Here is a 12363-nt window from a genome sequence, read left to right on the forward strand (position 1 = left end):
CTTTGAGCCCAAAATACCGCAAACTTGCTGTCATCTTGGGTGCAACAGTTGTCGAGTTATTTGACAAAAAAACTGCTTTTGGCCTATCTGGCTTTCAGGGAGGCCAATGCAGACGACGAGTGGCCCATGGCTACCAGAAGCTTGTGTTCCTTACCAGCCTATTGGGGCGACATGCCCACCAAGTTTCATGTGTCCCAGTGTTCTAATGTCCTGAAAATTGACAACCAAAAATGGTCCCAGATGTGGCTGTGTTCTTTTTTTTAAAGATTAGATTGAACTGTATTGTCATTGTACAGAGTACAAGTATAAAAGACAAGGAAATCCAGTCTCGATAAGTTTATATTAAGGTTCTCAATATGTGCTTATCAGTCTTGGTAGGGACTGGTATGGGTAACTGTAGGTTAATGTCTGTTAATAGAATATGTTATTATTGGAGGACCAGTGCTTTTCTCCATGTGCCAATGTACATTTACATCCCAATCCTTTAGCATTCAGTGCATCGTTAAATAAATTATTAGCAATTATAATAACACGGGTCGTTTGATAACACCACATCATAGGAAGCATGATGATGCATTTTTTAAGGCTTCTGTGTGTATGTGAAGTGAACGGCGTTAGAGGCCTACTGAAATGGGTGCTCCGGCGTGACAGTCAGGGCGAGCTGTTGCCATGCCAATGTGCAGGAGGTGGATTAATTGGCGCTGCTCGGCACGTGCGATTTGCATATTCATTCATGGACGGAGTTAGCCGCTTCATCACCACAGATGGAACACTGAACAGGGAGGACCTGACAGGCGGCCGTGTTACACTCCGCTGGTTAAATCCTCGGAGATATGCCGCCTGAGGCGTTCTATGAGCACACATGGTGCAAGCTGTGGTAAATGTGGAAAAATGGCACAGTATGTATGGCTTCTGTGTTGTCACTTTAAAGTTTAGGAATGTTATAACCTGAGTGTTATAGTTGTTGGCAGGGCGGGAAATCTGTCTGATCTCCATCAGGAGAAATGCTGAATTCCTCCTCTCTGGCGCTTACTGTAATTTCACTGATAAAGAGGCAAAATAAATACAAGGGAACCAGGGATTTTATTTATTTATTCATCATGTGTTTATTTTTTTTATCAGAGATGAAGGCTTGAATTTCCCCCCAGATTTCTGTATACAGTCTGCAGATAAGTCTATTTATATTGTTTCAACAGTCACTTCACTTCTGGGAAGGCTGTTTCCTCAGTTTTGACTTCTGTGAACTTTGTGCCATGTTGGGTAAAAAGCAATGTTAAACTAAGCTCAGTTATATATATTCACTTAAAGGATTCATTGTTCCTTTAAACTATATATAAAGTAACATAAAGGTAGGGAGTGTCAGAAAGCAGTTCAGTGTCTGAGTCACTCTTTATCGACTAGCACTAGGAGTCTCAACTCTTGTCAGTCCACAGCTTTCAGTCCACACAGCAGACTGAAAGAACACTAAGTCCAGAATATGGAGCTTTGTGTCGGCCGAGCTAACAGCAGAATAGCAATTATTTGCTCCCTGGCTGCTGCTGTTGAACAAGCACACCAAAAAAACAGGTCATCACGTTAACAGCTGGCATTGTTGCGCTGGGAAAAATGTTCCGTTTACATTTTCAGCTCTTTTGGGCACTAACTGTGTCAGCGAGCCAAACAGTTATGCAGTGCTTGTATGCCCTACGCTTTCATGTCGAATGCCAGAGATTGGTAGATAGTAAGAGTCCATGGAGAACTCCAATCAGTGGAAGGAAAGGATGTCTTATGGATATCTGTGTTTATGTTATATGTTTATTATGAGACAGAAGAGAGACTTACCAGACAGTTTAGGATGACTCAGAGCCTCTGGGGATGTATGCCCCCGTAGGTAGCACTTCAGTGAGGGCTGTAGCCAGGATACTTGCAAGCAGTCTGATGTACCAGCTCCAAAAAAGACACCTTCAACAAATAAAAAGGTTAAAGCAAATGGCTTCACTCCCACGCTGTGCTCTATTCCAGTCCAAATACCATACTACCCTGTAGCTTGACTGTCGTCCTTTTGGAATGACTGCTCAGCTAGTGCATCAGGATCATATAGCCATGTCTCCAGATTTCCGTGATTTATCCATGTTTTTAAATGCAAACTCCAATGTAGAGGTAGAATAGTGTTTCTCTTACTTTCTTCAGCACAGAAAACTTGGAATGGGCCTGATTTCTTTATCTGGCACAGTTTCCACTGTGACCATTTTAATTAGCGGTTCAACCAGTAGCTGACTTAAAGCTGTGTGGCGGTGGGTAATGTTTTTATGAAAGCTTTTGTGTTTGCATGATTAATTGCCGGGGAAGACTATTTTTCTCTTTTTGACATTTGGAGATTTTCCTGTGGGAGCACTGGCTCTTATCTCGGCTTAAGTTATCCATTAATTAAAAAAAAAAAAACATTGCTATCAAAATTTCTAGTTCAGTTTTATACAAGCTCGAGAGATTAGAAATATGTATTCAGATGTTTTCATTCGGATTCTGAGTTAGAGTGCAACAGAAGTGTGAGTGGCAGAGTGTTCTGAATGTGATTCTGTACTGCTTTGTGATTGTCTATACAAAAGCAATCTTTGTAGCATGTCTGATTGTGGTTTGTGGTAAGATCCTCATTACTCAGTTCACAGAGAACTCCTCAGGGTTCAGTACTGCTGTTTCCTTGTAGCACTACTGCTGTCCATAGTTGGACAAAGGGGGATTCTGTGAAGTAGCTGTCCTGTCATTCTAACAGAAGAGATAGACTGGGCCTAGTCAGAGTGTAACCGCTTGTTCTTTACGCCTCGAGAGTTACAGCTCTACAGGGTTCCTCTGGAGCTTTTGAGTGTTAACTATTTTGTGTGTTAATATTACAGGAGGGGGACTACAGAGCCCTGTGGTCGGCCATTTTGGCCCTGAAAGGAGAAACGTGTGTGTGTTCACAGTTTGGGACTACTTCATAGAGTGCTGTTGTTCACAGGGTGCTTGACTAGTATAATCTATGTTCTTCTTTTTATCTGTTTTAATTATTACTGTTTAAACACTTTTAAACTACCGGTATTGCTCTTTTTGTGCTTTTATGTACAGTAAACTTTGTGTCTTGTATTTTCCTTTTTAGTCTTTATTTTCTAAACTATTCTTTGACTATTCCCCTTCTATGATGTTTTGATGTTTATTTGATAAACCCCTTGAGATGATTCAATATGCTTTTATGTAGGCCTATTCCTGTTTGCTTGTGTTTATGTAAAGCACATTGAATGACCTCTGGGTATGATATGTGCTATTTAAATAAAGTTGACTTGACTTGACTTGAGTGTGCTGACGGAAAAGAAAAATACTGATATTTATCTTTTGAGAAAATCCATAGATGCGACGGACATTTCCTGAAACCATTAATGTGCAATGAAAAGACCAAGAAGGAGAGAGTCAGTATAAAAGTGACTTCATCTATGTCATCTACAGGTGCCAATAAGCACTAGTCTTTTCTTCAGAAGCACAGCATGGCTCTCTTTCCCTGGAATAGCTCTCTTTCCCTAGAATAGCTTTCTCATGCTTGGATGACATGATAGCATTTCCCGCTGCCAGCATGCCACGAGCACTGCTTTTCCATGTGCAAACGCAGATGAAGACATCCAGTCAAGTCAAGTCATTTTACTTGTATAGCACATTTAAAAACAACAAAGTTGACCCAAAGTGCTTCGGAACATCAAGTTGAAGCGGCCCTGGCCAAACTGACTGGACCTACTCCAGCCCCAACAGTCCAGCAATGTTTGCAGATATGCAGTAATAGTCTGGATATTTGCTAAGTCTCCACATGCCCTCTGGGTTAGTCATTCCCAGAGTGAAGGAAACATCTCCAACAGTGGGGAAAAATGTCTCACCCGTAGTCAATCTCACTGACCTGAGAGTGTGAATTGATGATTGGCCAGAAATGATCATTTGGTATTGAGAGATCCACCCTGAAGCTTCTTTGAGTGTCTTGAAAAGTGCTATAAAAATGTTATTTATTGTTATTATTATTGTTATTTATTATTATGAAGCTGTGGAAATTGTGTCTGTGGAGTGTCAACTGATTTGAGAATTGGTGATTGAAGAATTGAACTAGGGTTGCAGTCATAGATTAGAGTTTGGGTGTGATCAGTGTTTTCCTACACATAGCAAGTAGCCTGTACCTTTTTATTTTATTTTGTTTCTATCTGTCTATTGTTGGGTGTTTTCGAATAGTCACAAGACATTGCCTGTTGATTTTGATCACTCAGTGTGACAAGCAGTGGGACTCAAGTGTCTGTCCCACCATTGCATCACATCGCAAGGAGGATCTGCAAAAGGGAGCAATAGCAAACAGCCATTGCAATCAAAAGATTTAGCCGAGTTAACTAGTCAACTTTTCACCCACCCACCCCCTCACACACACACACACACACACACACACACCCTCACACACACCTTCTCTCTTTCTCTCTCTGTCACAAACACACACACACACACACACACACACATACTCTCTCTCTCTCTCTCTCTCTCTCTCTCTCTTTCTCTCTCTAACACACATGAACATACACACATTCACATACACACACACATCTTTTGCTATTTGCCCTCAACAGCGTAACGTACTTAAATTGTATAATTTACAGGTTATATAGTGACTCCACTGAAAAGACAAGAGTAGAATTGTTACCACCTCTGAACAGCACAACACAAGACTCTCAGGCTGTCTTCAAGCCTCAGTGTAAAACATCTCCAACCTCAGCTTATAACAGTGAAAACGACAGGTTCATCTTCTCACACCTCAGTAGGCTAAATGAGTGATTTATCACATTGGTGGGAATTCAATGCACCAACTTTTTTTTAACCTTTCCACCAAACTTCCCACAAAATAATTATTGGTTTGTTACAGTACATTGGTGAGAAGTTATTATGTTGGTTGGTGCTACAGGTGGAACATATTTCAGTTTAGTTAATTAACATCAAAAGAACATTTAACATGTTTTCAAAACACTTTGCCCGTTGTGCATCAGCAATATGTTTTGTTTACAGTAATAGTACCTACAGGGTTACAGTACCGAAAATGAACTGAACCGTGACCAAGGTACACTTGGTACACCGAAACTTGATTTGTGTGTACCGTTGCGCCCCAAGTTGTTGTTTACCAGTGTTTTGGTTTCTGTCTTACCGTATTGCTCCCATGGAACCGGAGTGGAATGCGTTTAATTTGAATATCTGAATATTTCACAGAGCAGCAAAATGCACCATGATAAAGCTCTATACAACAGAGTAAATAAAGCATTGCTGTCTCCCCCATGAGCAGCATCCACACGTAGCCTATAGTTTCTGTGCATAGCCTCTCTGCATCTCCACCCGCCATACCACCTCACCCCAGCTCCATAAACCATTTCTGAAATGACAGGATGTGTACAGCTAAATTGAGTGGACTGGTGCGTTATGTGCAATCAGTCAGGGAGGGCTCCAGCTCTCAAATTGCCCCCCTGTCTCGCGTCTGCCCTGGGGCCATTATGGGGGAAAAAATCACAGCGCAAATTATTTCTGCCCAGACTCGTGTTTATCATCAGCGCAGGAATAAACATAAAGGAAAGGAAATGTATGTGGATGCACGCCTGAGATTCACCGTGATGGATGGGGCACGTAGCAGGAGCCAGAAATACCCGGCAGGGTACATAAGTGCTAACCCTCATCAGGTATGCACTGATTAGCTCATTTGTAAGAGCACAATGCAGCCAGGTCATGCCGCTCATGCATAATAAAGAAGACGGTGCCTCTGATTATGCAAAATCTTGCAAAATAGATAACTTTATTTGTGCTGCTACTCGCTTAGACGCACAAAAACAATAACCCGCAGAGATCAGAGTGCAGCTCCGGCTATTTCAGCAGCAGAGACAGTAGGCTAATTCCCCTCTAAACTGGACTCAGACAAATGGAATCCATTTGTTTGGAACTGACGTGCGATGTTTCCCTGTCCTCTCCCAGGGCCCTTTCGGCCTCACTCTCTCACTGTAAGCGATGACACATGCCATCCCTCTACTCAAGTGCTCTGCCATCTCAAATCCCTGATTCAATTAATCTCTGGTTCATGCACTTTCCTGAAATATTGGGCTGCTGAAATATTGTTTTTCATGCAGAGGGCTTGCCCTCAAATGATTGCTGATTATTGAAAGATTAGAGCTGCATTATTGTAAGATTAGAGGTGCCATTTGCACTCACTGGCCAATAAAATAATAATAAAAAAACAGAAACTCTATGAATTGAAAGTAGAGAGTAGAGAGTGTTATATAAATGCACAACATAGTGAAATAGCATATTGAAAACAATTTGACAATGTACTCATTCATTTCAACACGTGCACTGTAATTTCATTCTGATAGAATACACAAAACAAAATGATCGGATATCCCACCATATATCCAAAGACCAGTCCTTGTAGTAAGTGGTTTCAGTTAAGCGATATAGTTTTTTGGCACCATACAAAAAAGAAGTGACTGCTCACACGATGTTACACTGCCATCTTCTGGCCACACCTTGTAAAAGCAGTGATTACCTAAAGAAAATCACTGGCCTTGTCCTGATCAGAGTCCAGAGGCCAACAAGTACAATAGTAATTTCATCAGTGCATAATGCAAGCCTCGCCTTTTGTATTCAGCTATACAGTTGAAATGTAAAATCAGCAGGAAATCACTTTATTGTTCTTTAAGGGCTAAATGTCATCATGGCATGTATCTGTGTGCATCTTACATAACATGGCAACACATCTTTCTTTCTCAACTGACTGATAAACAAATAGATAAATCCTAAAGAGTATCACATAACTTTACTTTAGAGGGTCTGAAAGTTTGTTGCCATTTTTGAGTAGCAAATGGGGGGATGCTCTTGACAAATGACAGCTTTTCATTCAGTCAGCAAACATGCTTGAAAATGTTCTCTAATAATTACAAAACGGCCTAATCTCCAAGGCTTCCGGTAATTATTAGAAAGTGTCTCAGCTCCTCCACGGTAAGTATGACTTGTTAATGGGGTCGGCTCTCTGCAAGTCACCCTGCAGCAACTCTTAGTGTTTCACAGGAGCTTTGATGCTGGCTGATTGGGTAAATAACCATTACTGAATCTTTATTCTAACACACACACACACACACACACACACACACACACACACACACACAAAAGCCCAAATTACTTGAGCCATCTGTGTTGACTGCTAATGTGCAGGCCCTGATTTGAACTATGTTATAGGCTCAGGGGAGGGAGGTAGAGTGCTCCCTGATGTGCCTCTACAGTATCTATGGTAAACTGAGGTCCTGCTATTTTTTCGGGATATACGCTTATATGACAGTAGGGAGCCTCTAAGCATCAGCTGTTTGTTTACAGTAAAGCAGTACAAAAATGTGATTCTTACTTTGTCTAAACACCATGCCTCTGTAAACAGAAAGCTGCGGTAAAGTATTTGAAGTCTAAGAATGGAGCAAACTCATGATCATGTTTTTTCTGCTGTGTTTGTCTTGAGACAGAAGACAGAGCATTTACTGCAGTACCACAGGAGCTGAAATTTAAGCTTGCAAGAGGTGGAAAATGCTCCCAACAACAGTATGAATGATGTGACAGCACCTACTGTACTACATATGGTTGAGGGAATTCACTGCACTACTGTGTACACAGTAATTACATCTCTGGGAGTCACAAAGGGTAAACAACAACAAGAAAATAGCAATAAAAAGAATCACCCTGTGGTGGGAAGGCTCTCAGGCTTAATTTTCATTGTGTGTGGTTTTATGTACCGCATCAAATCATACCATATACAGTATACATGCTTCATACTATACCATAACACACCTGTATATAGCATATGGTGTGAAGAATTGTCTGCTGTTTTAAGGTGGTGGAATAGAGGCTCGGGTAGAGCGAGTTTAGTGTGTGTGTGTGTGTGTGTGTGTGTGTGTGTGTGTGTGTGTGTGTGTGTGTGTCTTGTCTGTGTGAACGGTGTGTGCGGGAGGTTGGCAGGAAGAGAGGTGTCAGGAGGTCTGTCTGCAGCCACGGGAGCCTCAGGCGTCCACCGCCTCCCCTGTCCTCACACCACCACACCTGTGAAGATAAAACAGCACAACAGAGTCCAGGTCAGAGTGTGCACAGACCACTCACCCGAGGAGACTGGACAAGACAAATAAGTAGTGTGTGTGTGTGTGTGTGTGTGTGTTAGAAAAAGTAAGAGAGGAAAGAAAGATATGAAAGGGAGAAGAAATAGCTGACTTGTATGAGGCACACGTGTGTGTGTGTGTGTGTGTGTGTGTGTGTGTGTGTGCGCGCGCGTGTGACACACACACACAGACACACATATATCCAGTATATAATTCTCACAGCACAGCTGAATTTTAGTAGTACACTGTGAAGAGCAAAGACAGTCTACCTGTATGTATTCCTCGTCTCCTTCACATTCATAACACACTTGGGGACAAAGCTAGAGAAGGACTGTGGGGGTGTGGGGTCATGGAAAGCATCTCATTCCTACAGTTAAGTCTAGTGGAAGGAGCTCGGCTTCAGCAGGTGAAGCAGCGGGTAGGTGGGGAGGGCTGTTGTTGTGCCCGCCTGGTCGACTCATTGGAAGATTAACGGAGCACTCAATTATCGCTAAGTAGGAACGCAGCAAAATATTTTGGGTGTACCCAAAACAGTGCCTAGCCATGGGAGTTTTGACACACCTCTGGATTGCCTGTGGACTGAGGGGTAAGGTCTCTCTCTGTGTGTGTGTGTGTGTGTGTGTGTGTGTGTGTGTGTGTGTGTGTGTGTGTGTGTGTGTGTGTGTGTGTGTGTGTATGTGTGTGTTTTCGATGGTCATCTGTATGGGTACAGCCTTCAACACTGATTGTGTTGAGTGCTGGAGAAGAGGGGTGCTCTGAAATTGTACTAATATGGTGTTCATGGACGGGCCAGTGAAGCAGATGGAACGGCACCAGAGACAAGTGTGGATTTGTAATTATTCTTGTTCCGTGTGTGGCAGTGCTTAGAACATTTGCAGAATCATCACACGCTGTCTGATCCATTTGAGGCGACTCACGTCTGGGTAGTTTTGCTCGTGGAGAGAAATTTGTCGAAAATGCAAGCAAAGAAAATATTCAACAAGCACCTCTCATGTTCCCACCCGTATCTCATAAAATGTTTTCTCCTGAGAGCGAGAGAGAGAGAGATTGAGAGAGAGAGAGAGAGAGAGAGAGAGACTCTGAGAGAGTCAAAACTGTGGAAAAAAAGATGTCTTTGGCAGAGAAATGTGTGGCCCAAAAGTGTCAATCTGTGAAAGATCACAGTAGCAGATGACGCCTGCTGAAATGTTTATTCATAGTTGGCACCACTACCGAGTGCATTTTTTCCCCCCACTGCTTCCCATAATCTCACCCAGCACATCTTACTGACAGGCCTCACATTCACACCTGCAAGTAAACCTTTAGCTTGAACCTGGTCTCTATGGCAACAACCCAACAAGTAAAACAAGAAAAATAAATCTATTTTTAAACTGAAGAAAAACAACAGCCGGAGCAAAGCCATGATAGCACGGAACACGGAAATAGAACAATTTGAAGAATGGCAAGGAAAAAGGACCTCAGAAGAATGCAGAAGAAGTGGTACCTTTAAAACACTATACACGCCATTAGCAGACTCCGACAACATGGCTGCAAATGTCAGAGAAAGGGCCTTTCACTCCCCCACCTTCTGCTCTCTCTCTCTCTCTCTCTCTCTCTCTCCCTCTCTCTCTTCCTCTCTCTCCCTCTCTCTCTCCCCCCCCCCTCTCTCTCTCTCTCTCTCTCTCTCTCTCCCTCTCTCCTCCGCTCGGTGCTCTCTCCGTTTCTCTCGGCGGTGCAGTGTTAATTAGTGGCGACCCATGGGGCGGGAGCGCAGGTTAAGTGCCTGGGCTTTAAAACTCATCAGCGTAGGGGCAAGGCCCTGCAGCTCTCACAGCGCTGGCAGGAACAGGATTAGAGGAGGCGACCTTTGACCCCCCCGGGTGACCACAGCACAGTTTGGTGCCTCCCCTGGGACCTTTTTAATAACTTTCATTAATATATATATATATTGTACAACTAACAACTCTCCCTTTCTTGCTGAAGACAAGGTTAGGTTCCTTTACAGCTGGATATAACTGCTATATAAAGTTGTGTTGTGTTGTGCAGATATTGTGAATGTTTTTTTTCCAAGTCACAGCAAATAGAACGTGTCAAATGCAACTAATAATTCTCTCCGGTTCTCTGGTAAAGGCTGTTTCTGAGATGCGTGTTAGCCAAGCCTGGAAGGACTTTGGCATGCAGTGGAGAGTAAATGAGGTTAAGCCGGGTAGGATTCACAGTAATGCAGAGATAAACTGTATCATCCCTGTAAGAATGCAGCCCTGCCATTTCTTAAAGGTTTGAGATCTCTCTCTCTGCCGTGCTACACTAACTCTATCCACTGTAACACGAGAAACAAGGCTTATGACTTATGAGGGTTTTAGTATAGTAATTAGACCCATGTACCAGAGTTGGGCAGTGTTTTCCATCATCTGACAGTGCCCTTCAATGCAATGTTCAGGGCCCTGTCAACATGATTACTGCCCGAAGGCGCCTGTCCTAAATAAATCAAAATATCCCTCAGAAGGGAGGGGTAGTGTTCCATTTTTTTTTGTTGACAATTTCCTTATTTGTCACTGACTATCAACATATTCCAGAACCCTAGATGTCATACTCCATCAGTATCTAGAATAGCAAAATTTACTGCAGATTCCCTGTCAGCTGTTCTAGAAATTTCTGTTGTCAGGTGGCTGATCCGACTGACTCTTAACAGGCGGCAGAACTCACCAGCGGGGCGTGGATGCTGGGTGTGGGACTGTGTTTGTTTGAGCTGAAGTCCTCCGTCAGGGCGATTGCTATGACAACTTTTCGAAAAGCGATTCCCTGCGGAGAGCGCCAGGCACGCGTGCAATCAAAGCGCTAGCCTGACCAGTGAAGTCATTAGCTAAAATAGCCCTAATGGGATCTCGAGGGACTTCGGCTCCCATTGTCATCAGCAAATAACTGCAAAACAAAAATAGAGACGATAAGCCGCTCAATTGTTGCATGGAGATACAGTGACAGCAGCTGCGGCAGCTCTTGGAGTCCCTCTGCGACACACCACGGGGAGAAAAAAAAATCTTGTGTTATAAAGGCAGTTTGAGAGTTTTTGTCTGTTTTTTTTTGCTATCACTTACCCATAGCTGAGAAATGCTGAAGTGGGTGGTTGCGCTGTCATCTGACATTGATATGTTTCCATGGTTCAGCATATCACCATCTTGTCTGGTGAAATGACTGGTGTTGCTCAGACAGGAACTGACAGCAGAACAGGGATACAGTGCAGATCCATCTTCTTCAATCTGATCACAAACTAGAATGTCATGATATATACAGTACCATGATGTACTGTGTCTTGGTGCCTTGTAAGGTTTGAGTTGCTGTATCTATATTCCAGCTTACAGTGAGTGTTCAATGCTTGACTAAAACACAATAACACATCCTGCATCATCAGTTTTGAAAAATGCACCTACACCGCAATCCTTCAGCTAATTAAAATGGTTGACTTAACTCCTAGTGAGAGATTCTGTCTTTCTTGCCGGAAGAAGGTTCAGGTCGAAGGTCATCGCATCCCCCCAGGTGAGAGAATTCCAATCTGTGCACCTTCAAACCATCAGTCAGGGCCCAAAAGACACTGACTGATGTCACTGGCAGAGATGCACAGTGTTGGGCCTCCTCCAAGGCGAAAACAAGGAAATCATTGTCCCCTGGCAGAGGCTTCTTGACTCCAGCAAACTCATTATGGTCTAGCAACTCAGTGACACAACGGATGTGGAATTTTTTTTCTTTCCAGATTTGAGCTGTTTAGGGAAAAACAACACTTGCTATTTGTTGAGATGTCTGTATATTTTTGGAGACTGGTGTTACAAAGGTCATTTTTCCAAACAGTCAAACTCATTCTAAATAATGATTTAACACAAGTCATTGAAAAACAAAACTCACTCAAAACTATTATTTCTTTCTAACTCAAAAATAGAACAGAATACTCAGCTGCTTTGAGTGTCACCTATATTATCATCCTTTTATTTGTAACACTAAAACATACAACTTAAGTGTGTTTTCAGAAATTTGCTTTGAGAAATACAGTAGCCTACAGTATGTCTTTAGTTGTGCTTTGACAGGCCTACTTTACTCTCACCACAGGTAGATCATTAGTGCATGTCTGCACTGAAATACTGATGCAACGTTGGACATGGGTTGTGTAGGCTTAGAGTGAACTTTGACCTACAGTATGCTGATGGGTAGATATGGTTAAATGCTGGTGAATGGAGTATGGTCAGGGTAACTTCTG

Source organism: Sardina pilchardus, chromosome 13, assembly GCF_963854185.1.
Source record: "Sardina pilchardus chromosome 13, fSarPil1.1, whole genome shotgun sequence".
Taxonomy (NCBI): Eukaryota; Metazoa; Chordata; class Actinopteri; order Clupeiformes; family Clupeidae; genus Sardina; species Sardina pilchardus.